Below are 10,769 nucleotides of genomic sequence, written 5' to 3'. Positions count from 1 at the left end.
ATGCCAGGTTATTAGCTTGCATTGAGGGAGGACTTGAGAAGAGGCCCAATGCCTTTGATTTTTAAATGTTCCTATTTTGTTTCTGTGCCTACTTAGACAGTTGACCCTCTTTTCTGTCAATGGGCTTATTACAGTGCTAATTTTCTCATGTAAAATGGGCTCTGGGACAAATTTCAATTCATCGTGGTATATAATCATTTTAATATGTTGTCTGAATCTGTTCCAAATATTTTAAAGAAATTTTAGTGTATATCCATTATCAGTATTGGGTTACAGTTTTCTTGCAGTATCATTATCTAACATTGGTGTCAGAGTATTTACTGGTCTGATAGAAAGTATTGGTTACCAAGGACTCAAGTAGAAAGAAAATGTTTTGAGAATGATGATGGCAACAACTGTACTAATGTGCTTGATACAGTGGATGTATATATGGATTGTGATAAGAGTTGTACGAACCCCCAATACAATGATTTTTTTAAAAAGAAAGTATTGAAGTAGTGGTAAGTGTCCTCTCACAACCATTGTTATATCTACACTCAATAACTTGAACTTAAACTACAAAACACTAAAGCGGTGTTTATTCATACCATCTCAGTACTCCGTATTAAGCTTTAATCTATGGTCTGTTTATGCTAGAAGTTTCTCCTGGGATTTTACTTCAATTCAATTGATTATAGCCCTTGCAAGCAACCTAAAACTCATTCAACTACCATTGATTCCAGGAACTGGCTGGACCCTCTGATCTTCCAGCTGACTCCTCATTCTAGAGGACTACATGATTTACACTCCCCTTGCCAGGAAAATAGTGACTAACACCTAATCATTGTGTGATGCCTGCAAAACAGAGCCCCAGTTTGGGAAAATACTCTGCCATATGACATGCTGTATGGATCTTAGAAAATGTCCTACAGCTCACCTCCAGAAGAATGTTATAAATCAATGAGGGGCAGCAATTTCTCAGTGAGTTTTGCATCACCTTTATTTTATTAGTTTTTTTTTTAAATAAAAGAAACCCATTCTTTTTTTTTTTAAGGAAAACTTGACTTGCTTTATTTAGCTTCCAATTTCTGGGAGGCTCAAGAATTAGGATAATTCTGGACAACAGAAGACAACAAGACTGTGCTTACAGAGCTCGTTCTGCCATTCCTGTCTGTAGGACCACCGTTTAATTGTCGCCCTCCCTGTGACATGGTGTGCATGCACATCTGATAGTCAAAGTACAGTATACTCTACAACCAAGCACCACATTCTGTAACTCAACAAGCAAAGGGAGCACACGCAACGTCAGCATCTGGCAGTATTTTTTGGAGAGGAAAAAAGGTAACTAAAATGGGTTTAAATTAACACCATGAAATCACATCTAATATTTGATACTACATGATTCAATACAGCTATACAATTATACAAAATGTGTTGACATCAAAGAATACAACCAAAATTAAGATAGCAAACAGAACCTATATAATATTTTTTGTACAGGAAAATACTTTTGAAGTATGCATGTAACTGCCCATTCTTTTAAAGAAAATATACTACAAGCAAAGTTATCAACCTCCAGAAAAATCACACAGCATTACTAAGCATATCCCCCAAAAGTGTACAATATGCACACTTGGAGAATACAAAATTTAAAAAATTGTAAGCAACAGGTGAGATCCATATTTATAAAAATGTGAAAAGAAGTTCCGTTTTTAGTACTGTCATATAACGAATTGTCTTTTGATGCGAAGTTCATGAACTGTTCGCCTGCTGGGAGTACACTTTACAAAAACACTATTTTTTTTTTGAAACGAGATTACGGAGCAAGATAGGGTATCTTAACAATGTCATCTTAATAAAGTTTGTGTTTTTAAAATGTTTACTACTTTATCAAAACATGTCCCTTAGGTATGTAGGATTCATTTTTAAAATTCTTTCCTGGAAACAATCTACAAAGGAGAGGCGCGTTGTCTGCCAGTCACTTCTGGAAAAGGCTTCTGGAGCTGAGAAGGAGCTACCTTCTCACGGTTTCTCACTGCTTGTTTTTGGCCTTAGCGTGTATTAAGATGTGAGATTTCAGGTCAGTAGACTCAGCAAACTTCTTGTTCACCTAGGGCCTGTCTCCCGCGTGGATCTGCACGTCTGTGCACAAATTGAAGTCCAGGGAAACCGCTTCCCACAGCCTTCAAACTTATACTGAAAGGGCTTGTCTCCAGTGCGAAGCAGTTGGTGTCGTTTAGCTTTGAGCTCTCGACAAAAGCCTTGCCGCACTCGGCACAGAGGTGGACGCAGGGCCGTGGGTGTCCAGGTGCCTCCTCCTGGCTGAGCTGTCCCTGAGCACCTTCGGGCATCCTTTGTGAGGGCAAGCTATTGTTCTCGGAGCATCATCTTCTTGAATTTTTCTTGGCTTCATTCTGGCAAATTCTGCCAGCTGTTTGGGGTCCAAGAGGTTGATGCCGGGGATCCCTCCGGGCGGGAGCATCTTTCCCATCATGTACTCCGATTAGTCAGGAGGGGAGTTCTCCCCAATGATCTGCTCCCCAGCCAGTCTCATGGTCAAGACCTTTTTTTTCATCTGACGACCATAGGGTGACAGAGAACTGGTCCTCCAGCGTCTTGATTGATCTGCACCTGCTCATGCTCCCACTTCTTGTTGCCCGCATCGCCCCTGCCGGTGCCGCCGCCCCACAAGAGCTGTCGCTACCGCTGCTCTTGCGGCCGATGTAGTCATCGTCGTCCTCTTCGCCAATGCTGGCCGGCGCTGGAACTGGGATCGGGATCTGGCCCTCGAAGCCTTCCTCGGCGCCGACCACCAACTCACGTGTCTGCACCAGGATTGCCTCCTGGTGGTGGTGCACCTGGCTCGGGTCCACGGTGACCGGCGGCTGTAGCGCGATCATGGACTGCTGCTGCTGCTGGTGGTAGCCGGTGTGCCCATGGCCGCTCCCGCCTCCGCGATCGTCCCAGTCCACGTCCTCCTCGCCCACCACCGTGGTCTCGATGGTCTCCACCTGGATGGTCTCCACCTCGATCTCACACAGCTCCACGATCTCGGCTGGCATCTCCGGGCCATCCATGGCGCTGTAGACGGTGTTGCCCGAGGCCATGGCTCCGGGCTCCCGGCTCCCGGCTGTACGAGGAGGCGTCCCGCAGCGGGGAAGGAAGGCAGAGGGAAGAACGCAGTGAGTGGGCAGGGCCCATTCCTTCTTTTAAACTAGAACTTAAATTCCAGTGAATGTCTCCTGAGCTTTTGTGCATTTGATGGCATGGAAATAACTTTTGTAAACATAACTATTTAGCATTTTGTGCACGCCTTGGGTGTTGATTAGTAATTTCTGAGGCTCTTGTTGTTGATAGTTCTGATGGTGTCCATTCTATCTTACAGGGACCTTATGCACAAGGGAATGAAACTCTGCCCACCCCTGCAGCATCCTCACAGTTTAGGATGAACCCATTGCTTCAGTCACTGTGTCAATCCATGTAGTCGAGGGATTCCTATTTGTCACTGCCCCTCTAATTTACCAAAAAAAAAAAACAAAAAAAACATCCTTCTCCACGGACTGGTCACTTCTGACAACATGTCCAAAGTATTTAATGTGAGCTCTCACTTACTACCCTCTAACTAGCACCCTGACCTTACTTCTGCCAAAACAGATTTGTTTGCCTATTTGAATGCCCATGCACTATAATTCAACCACATTCATTCTTCTTATTTCTCCCTTATTCAATGTCCCACTTATATATGCATATGCGGTAATCGGCAATGCCATGGTTTGGGTCAGATAAACCTAGTCCTCAAAGTAACATCATTGTTTTTCAACACTCTAAAGAGGCTTTGTTAGGCAGATTTATCCAGTATAATGCATCTATTGAACTTATTATCACCTTTTAGTTCTTTTGTAATTTTCCATAAACTGACAGTCTTTCCAGAAGAAGTTAATACTTAGTCAAGCTTAGATTAAGAATATTGATCAAGGAGGGAGCTGGAAGCCCACCTTCCTCTGAAACCAACCTGTCTCAGAGCCCTGTGCTGGAAGGCTGTCCCTAAGACCTAGAGGAATGATGACGTGGAGATTCCAGAAATGCATGGTGACTGGGCATAAGAGAGTCTAAAACAAATTGTGCATCTGTTTATTACCATGACTTGCAGATCAGTTTTAGAGGGGCCCTAAACCTTACCCTTTATCCTAGGACTGCAACCTCACACTCCTCTGCCTTCAGAAACACCCTGGGGGTTACAAAAGGGCTGTGCCAATGATGTCCAACTAGCCACTCAGACTAATGCTGCTCTCCTTTATCAAAGCACAGCCTCTCCCCACCACACTCATTTTGTTTTCCTCGCTCCAAGTTCCTGGTTAAGCATGTTTCACAAACTCCAGCCCAGACACTAGCTAATCCAGTCTCCCTAGAAGACCAAGACTATGGATGGGATATCCTAGAACCCAAGACAATAAGCCGTCTCCTTGTTTGTGTCGTTTTCCCTCTGTCAACATTACTTAGAGAGCTTGAAACCCATGCTCTAGTCCAAGATGACAGAATGGATGATAAGTCATCTCTTTCCTTAATCCATTTCATGTGCTTTTTTAAAAAGATAATTTTATTGGGGACTTGTAACAATCCACAATTCAATTGTATCAAGAATATTTGTACATATATTTCCATCATTCATTTCTAAACATTTACTTTCCTTTGAGACCTTGGTATCAGCTCCTTTTATCCCCTCTCTTCCTCCCCCCCCACTCTTGTCACCCCTTGATAAATATTAAATTATTGTTATTTTTGTATCTTGCACTGACTGCTATCTCTCTTCCCCCATGTTTTGTGTGTTTATCCCCGGGGTGTGTGTGTGTGGTTATGTGTCTATCATTGTGATTGGCTCCCCCTTCCTCCCCTCCCCTCCCTGCCTTTCGCTTCCCCGACTGGTATCAATACTCCCATTCCTGTTCCTAGATTCGGTATGTTGTGAACTCTTATCTCTTTTCTGTACCTGTGCACATGCTCCAGTCTAGCCCACAGGGAAAGGCAGAATTGGAGTCATGATAGTGGGGTGTGAGGAAGCCTCAAGGAACCTAATAATATTTGTGTTTCATCAGTGCTATCCTGCCCCCAGGTTGACTCATCCTTTCAGTGTGACCCTTCTGTAAGGGGATGTCCCATTGTTTACAGATAGAGGTGGCGTCTCTACTACAACCCCCCTCATTCTCAGCAATGTGTTGGGGGGTTTTGCTTGCTTCTTTGTGGTCTTATGAAGCCTATTACCCTATCTCTTTGACACCTCATGATCACACAGGATGATGAGCTTCTTCCATGTGGGTCCATTGCTTCTCTACTAGATAGCCTCTTTTAAACTTCAAGCCTTTAAAACCTCAGATAGTATATATTTTGATAGCCAGGCACTATTCTCCTTCACCACATTTGCTTATGTACCCATTTTGTCTTCAGTGATCATGCTGGTATGGTGAGCATCAAAGAAGGTCAGGTTGTTAGAACAAAGTGTTCTTGCATTGAGGGAGGGCTTGAGCAGAGTCCCAAAGTCCGTCTACTATCTTAGTGTATTGCCTTATAAATATATGCATGTAGGTCAAGATCTCTATTTTCAGAATTAATGTATTTACATATGCACAGACCTATGCTTATACCACTATCCATAGCTTTGCTTCCTAGATCTTTCTTCTGTTTCCTTTTACCTTCCTCCTTACCCTACCATCATGCTTGTCCTTCTTCCACCTATTAGTAATTCCTCTCAACTAGATTGCTGTTGCTTCATCTGCTGTCTAAAAGTGGTCATAATCCCAGGCTTGCAGAGACCCTCTGAGAGCTAGTCACAAGACCTCACCCTGGAGTTCCCCCGTGCTGCTGTGCACCTTGTGCCTACAGTCTAGGGCTTTGCATTTCTCCTCCACAGGCAGGAAGAGAGTGACTGCATCAGCCATTACCTTCCTTCATCTCATGTACTTTTAAGCTTCTTCCCTCATTCACCTTGACTCTTAGTATCATCTGTCTACCTACACCTTGTCATTCCTTATTGGTAATGTGCTGTCTTTCACAAAAGCCATAACATTGGGCATCCTTAAACACAAGAGCTGTAGAGACTAGAAAATACACCTCCCTCTGGGCTTTTGTTCTTGTTAAGGTTGTCTCTGCCTTAGCCAAGTCCCCCTAGTATTTCCTGCTTTATTTCATTTTATTTATTGTTGTTCACCTCTAAAACATCTTTCACTGGTTGCCACACTCTACTGTGGTACCACATTCTATTACTGTGGGCTTCTAAATGTGCTCCACTAACCATACACATTTGTTCACACACTATAAATATTATACAGTTTCCATGGGATACAAGGAGTTTGAAGCAGGATGAACTTTGACGAAATACTCAGAATCTGTTGAATGTCACAGTAAGAGAAACATTTACATTGGTATCAACACATAAACATACAGTAATTAGCTGGATGAGATAGTGGGAAAAAAGAAACATGAACAAGTGTGTGACTACTACTTAAAATACATATAAATAATTTCTGATTCTTTAGTTAGATGATCATTAAAATATTGGGGGGATTTTCTTTAAAAATCTTTCTAAGTTCTGGAAAGCAAGGGCTTGTTTGTGTTATATTCAGATAATGAAGTATAAAAATAAACTAAAACATAAATGGAAAGAAATAATTCTAAATGGGCAACTGATTATAAGGCTCTACATATAACTTCCTCCCTGGGGGATGGACAACAGAAAAGTGGGAGAAGGGAGACGACAGACAGTGTAAGATATGACAAAGCAATAATAATTTCGAAATTATCAAGAGTTCTTTAGTGAGGGAGGAAACGGGAGGGAGGGGGAAAACTGAAGAGCTGATGCAAAGGGTTCAAGTAGAAAGCAAATGTTTTGAGAATTATGATGGCAACACATGTACAAATGTGCTTGACAAATGGATGTATGTATGGATTGTGAGAATTGTATGAGCCACCAATAAAATGGTTTTTAAAAAGAGAAATAATTGTTACTAGAAACAGTGCACAATAAATAACAGCAGCAACAAAACCATTGATCACGTATCACACTTTTCTAAATTATTTTTAAAGCACAATACTAGTGTTTTAATGGCACAAAAACAATTGACACAGTGAGTTCATTGACTTGGACTGAAATAATATGTTGTGCCTGAAAAATCACCTAAGGTAATATCAAATTCATCTGTGTGGTTTAATGCTGTAGGACAACCTTTAACAATGTAGATCTATACTCAACCTAAGCATTTACCTCCCAAGTCTATACAGTACTTGAGATTCACTGTTTTCATTTTGGGAAGACCTGGAATCCATTCATTCTCTGAGATAAAGAAATATCTCCTGTCTGACATGAATGTCAACTAAGGGGGCTGAAGAAAAGAGGAGAGTACCCTAAATTTAGAGGGGGTCCTCTATTTAATGCAAACACTCAGATTGGAGCATGGTTTTGAGGCCACAAGGAAGCACTTAGGGTAAGAAGTACAGGCCAAGAAACTGACTTGCCCTACTCAATATTATCTACTGCTAAGTTTCAGGTCACAGATTTGCCAGAGAGAAATATCGTCCAGTTGAGGGAGCTAAAACCTGGGAATACTATCTTTCACGTTTATGCATGACAAGGGAAGATTTCAACATTTGGCTGGTGTGTGAACCAAATTCGTTCAACCAACTCCAAACTTTCTAGACTTCTGCTTCTTGTATGTAAAGAATGCATCAATTTGACTTCAAGAAGCTTGAGCTTCAAAATGGTATTAAAGATGCCTAGGGTATTTTCATTATCCAGATAAAGGTTAGATAGGACTTGTGGGGAACACTATGTCCAATAGCTGAGGGTTGTCTATAATGTAAGAGCATGGCAGGGGAGGGGAACAAAGACGGGGCTTCATAAAGCTTCGTGATAGCTATTGCTATCAAATGTATATATGGTATAATCCACTGGATTACTGGGATGATCTTCCTTATGTGATTTAGGCCTGGTTATGTAAGGCGTCAACCTCATAGTTTGGGACTTGGTTCATTGGGATGGGCAACAGAACTTCCTGTGTAGAGTCTGGATATAAAGCTCTACCAGAGGACATGGGTTATCCGATTGTCTAGTGTCAGAATTTCTTCAGCCCTACAGTTTTCTTTATTCACTTCATGCAGTGAAACATTTTCTATAGGTTTCTAAAAATGGGATATTGAGCTCTTTCACGGTTTAGAAATGTAATAGTCTCAGGACTTCATTAACAGAATGAATCTGATGGCAATGTATCCAGTTGGTCAATATGTGGGAATTACTTTTTATTGATGGTGATACTTAGACTGGTAGACACACTCCTCATTCGTAATGACCCTTTGCACAACAGAAGGAAATCCTGCCTAGTCTTTCACTATTTCCACAATGCCTGCCATAATTAGCCCCTGTATTGTTAAACTACACCCTATGGTTAAAATACAGCCATTGAATGTGGTTCTATTTTTTGGTTAAACTTAAAAAAAACAACCATGTTTTTTTTCTCTGGACTATTCCATTCCTGTAATATGTCTCATGTCTGAGGGAATGATACCTCAACGTCTTTGATTTTAATGACATTTTTCCTGAACTTCTTCGAAGAGACTAAAAACAAAAAAGTACAAACTCACTGTGATAGAGAGGACTGAAATTCATAACAGCCTAATAGGAGAGGGTGGAGCTGTCCCAGTGGGTTTCTTACATTGGAACTATGTGTGGGAATAGAAAGCCTTATTTTTCTCCAGTGAAGTGGCTGGAAGTTTCAAATTACTGACTGAGCAGTTAGAAGCCAAATGTTTCATTAGTGCTCCTTCCAAGATAATTTTTTTATTCTTCTTCCTATCTGTGGTATATTCAATATTCTGCACAAATAAAAAATAAAATAAATTAATATATAATTTTACTCATTGTCCACTTTTAAAAAATGGATATGTTGTAATGAATATACCATGGTCTGACTTGAGCCAAGCTCCCCATGTTGATTTCAACACTTCAAGTGGATCCTTTATAGAAGATTTTCTCCAAAAAATATGTTTTTGGATTTATTGATAGTTTTTGCCACGGATTATGGATCCAAATAAAATAAAAACCTTTTTTTTCACTGTAGCAATAATGAAACTCACAACCTTCTTCTAGTTCTTAAACACTTCCTCTCACCCCATTATCATGATCCCAATTCTAACTTGAAAACCTGGTTAGACCACAGGATGCACAGCAGTGCAGATTTGAACTGTAAACACAGGGAATCCAGGACAGATGAACCCCTCAGGACCAGTGGAGAGAATGGCAATTCCGGGAGGGAAGGGGAGGTAGAAAGGGGAAAGCTATCACAAAGATCTACATATAACCTTATCTCTGGGGGATGGGCAACAGAAAAGTAGGTGAAGGGAGACACTGGGCAGTGTAAGAGAAGATAAAATAATAATTTATAAATTATCAAGGGCTCATGAGGGAGGGGGGAGCAGGGAGAGAGGGAAAAAATGAACAGCTGATGCCAAGGGGAAAAATCATATCATTGTGAATGATGGGGAGTTAGGAGTGGAGACCCAGACCCATATGATTGTGATTGGTTCCCTCTTTTTATCCCACTTTCCCCTTACCCTTATGGTGTCACTACTCTTATTATTTGTCCTGATGGGTTTATCTCTCCTGGATTCCCTGTGATTCCAGTTCTTATCTGTACCAGTGTACATCCTCTGGTCTAGCCAGATTTCAAAGGTAGCTTTGGGATCATGGTAGTAGGGGGGAGGAAGAACAAAGAGCTGGATGAAAGTTGTATGTTTCTTCAGTGGTATATTGCACACTGACTGGCTGCTTTCCTCCCCATAACCCTTCTGTAAGGGGATGTCCAGTTGCCTACAGATGGGTCTTGGGTCTCCACTCTGAACTCCCCCTCATTCACAATGATATGATTTTTCCTCTTTGATTCCTGATACCTAATTCCACTGAAAGCTTGTGTTCACACAGGCCGGTGTGCTTCTTCCATGTGGGCTTTATTGCTTCTGAGCTAGATGGCAGCTTGTTTATCTTCAAGCCTTTGAGACCCAGATGTTTTATCTTTTGATACCCGGTCATCTTAAGCTTTCTTTACCACATTTGCTTATATACCGCTTTGTCTTCAGCAATCCTGTCAGGAAGGCAAGCATCATGGAATGCCAGATTAATAGAACAAAGTGTTCTGGCTTTGAGGGAGTACTTGAGTAGAGGCCCAATGTCCATCTGCTACCTTAATACTAAACCTATAAATATATGCACATCATCATATATAAATATATTTATATATATATACATGCCTGTATTTAGCCGTCTATAAATGCCCTTTGCCTCCTAGTTCTTGCCTCTATTTCCTATTCCTTTCCTCATGTCCCACTCTCATTCTCAGCCTTCATTTGGGGTTCAGTAATTCCTCTTAGTTACTTTGCCCTTTTTCAAGCCCTACCTGGTCTCCCACTCCCTCCTTGCCATTGATTTTGGATCATTTGTTGTTCCTATGCCCCTGGGTTTGTAAACACATACTTCCTTTCCCCTACTCCCCCTCTCCCAGATAATCCCGGAACTGCCGATTCCATTGTTTTTCCTCCAGATTCTTTGTCCCGCCTAACTTATCTGGATAGACCCACAGAGATAATAATATGCACAAAAAATAATACAGCAAAAAAAAGCAACAAAAGAAACAAAACAACAACAAAAAGAAAAGCCTATGAATCAGCAGTTCTCAACTAGTGGGTCGTGACCCCTTTGGGGGGAATCGAATGACACTTTCACAGGAGTTGCCTGATTTATAACAGTAGCA

General features: G+C 41.4%; 1 pseudogene; it reads right to left on the bottom strand.

Annotated features, from left to right (window-relative positions):
* Positions 1 to 2,011: 2,011 nt before the first annotated feature.
* On the bottom strand, positions 2,012 to 3,086 carry LOC142435955 (transcriptional repressor protein YY1 pseudogene; annotated as a pseudogene).
* Between the last annotated feature and the right edge of the window lie 7,683 nt (positions 3,087 to 10,769).

Source organism: Tenrec ecaudatus (genome assembly GCF_050624435.1).
Source record: "Tenrec ecaudatus isolate mTenEca1 chromosome 17 unlocalized genomic scaffold, mTenEca1.hap1 SUPER_17_unloc_2, whole genome shotgun sequence".
In the NCBI taxonomy this organism is placed as follows: domain Eukaryota; kingdom Metazoa; phylum Chordata; class Mammalia; order Afrosoricida; family Tenrecidae; genus Tenrec; species Tenrec ecaudatus.
This window is presented reverse-complemented; position numbering and strand designations above follow the sequence as displayed.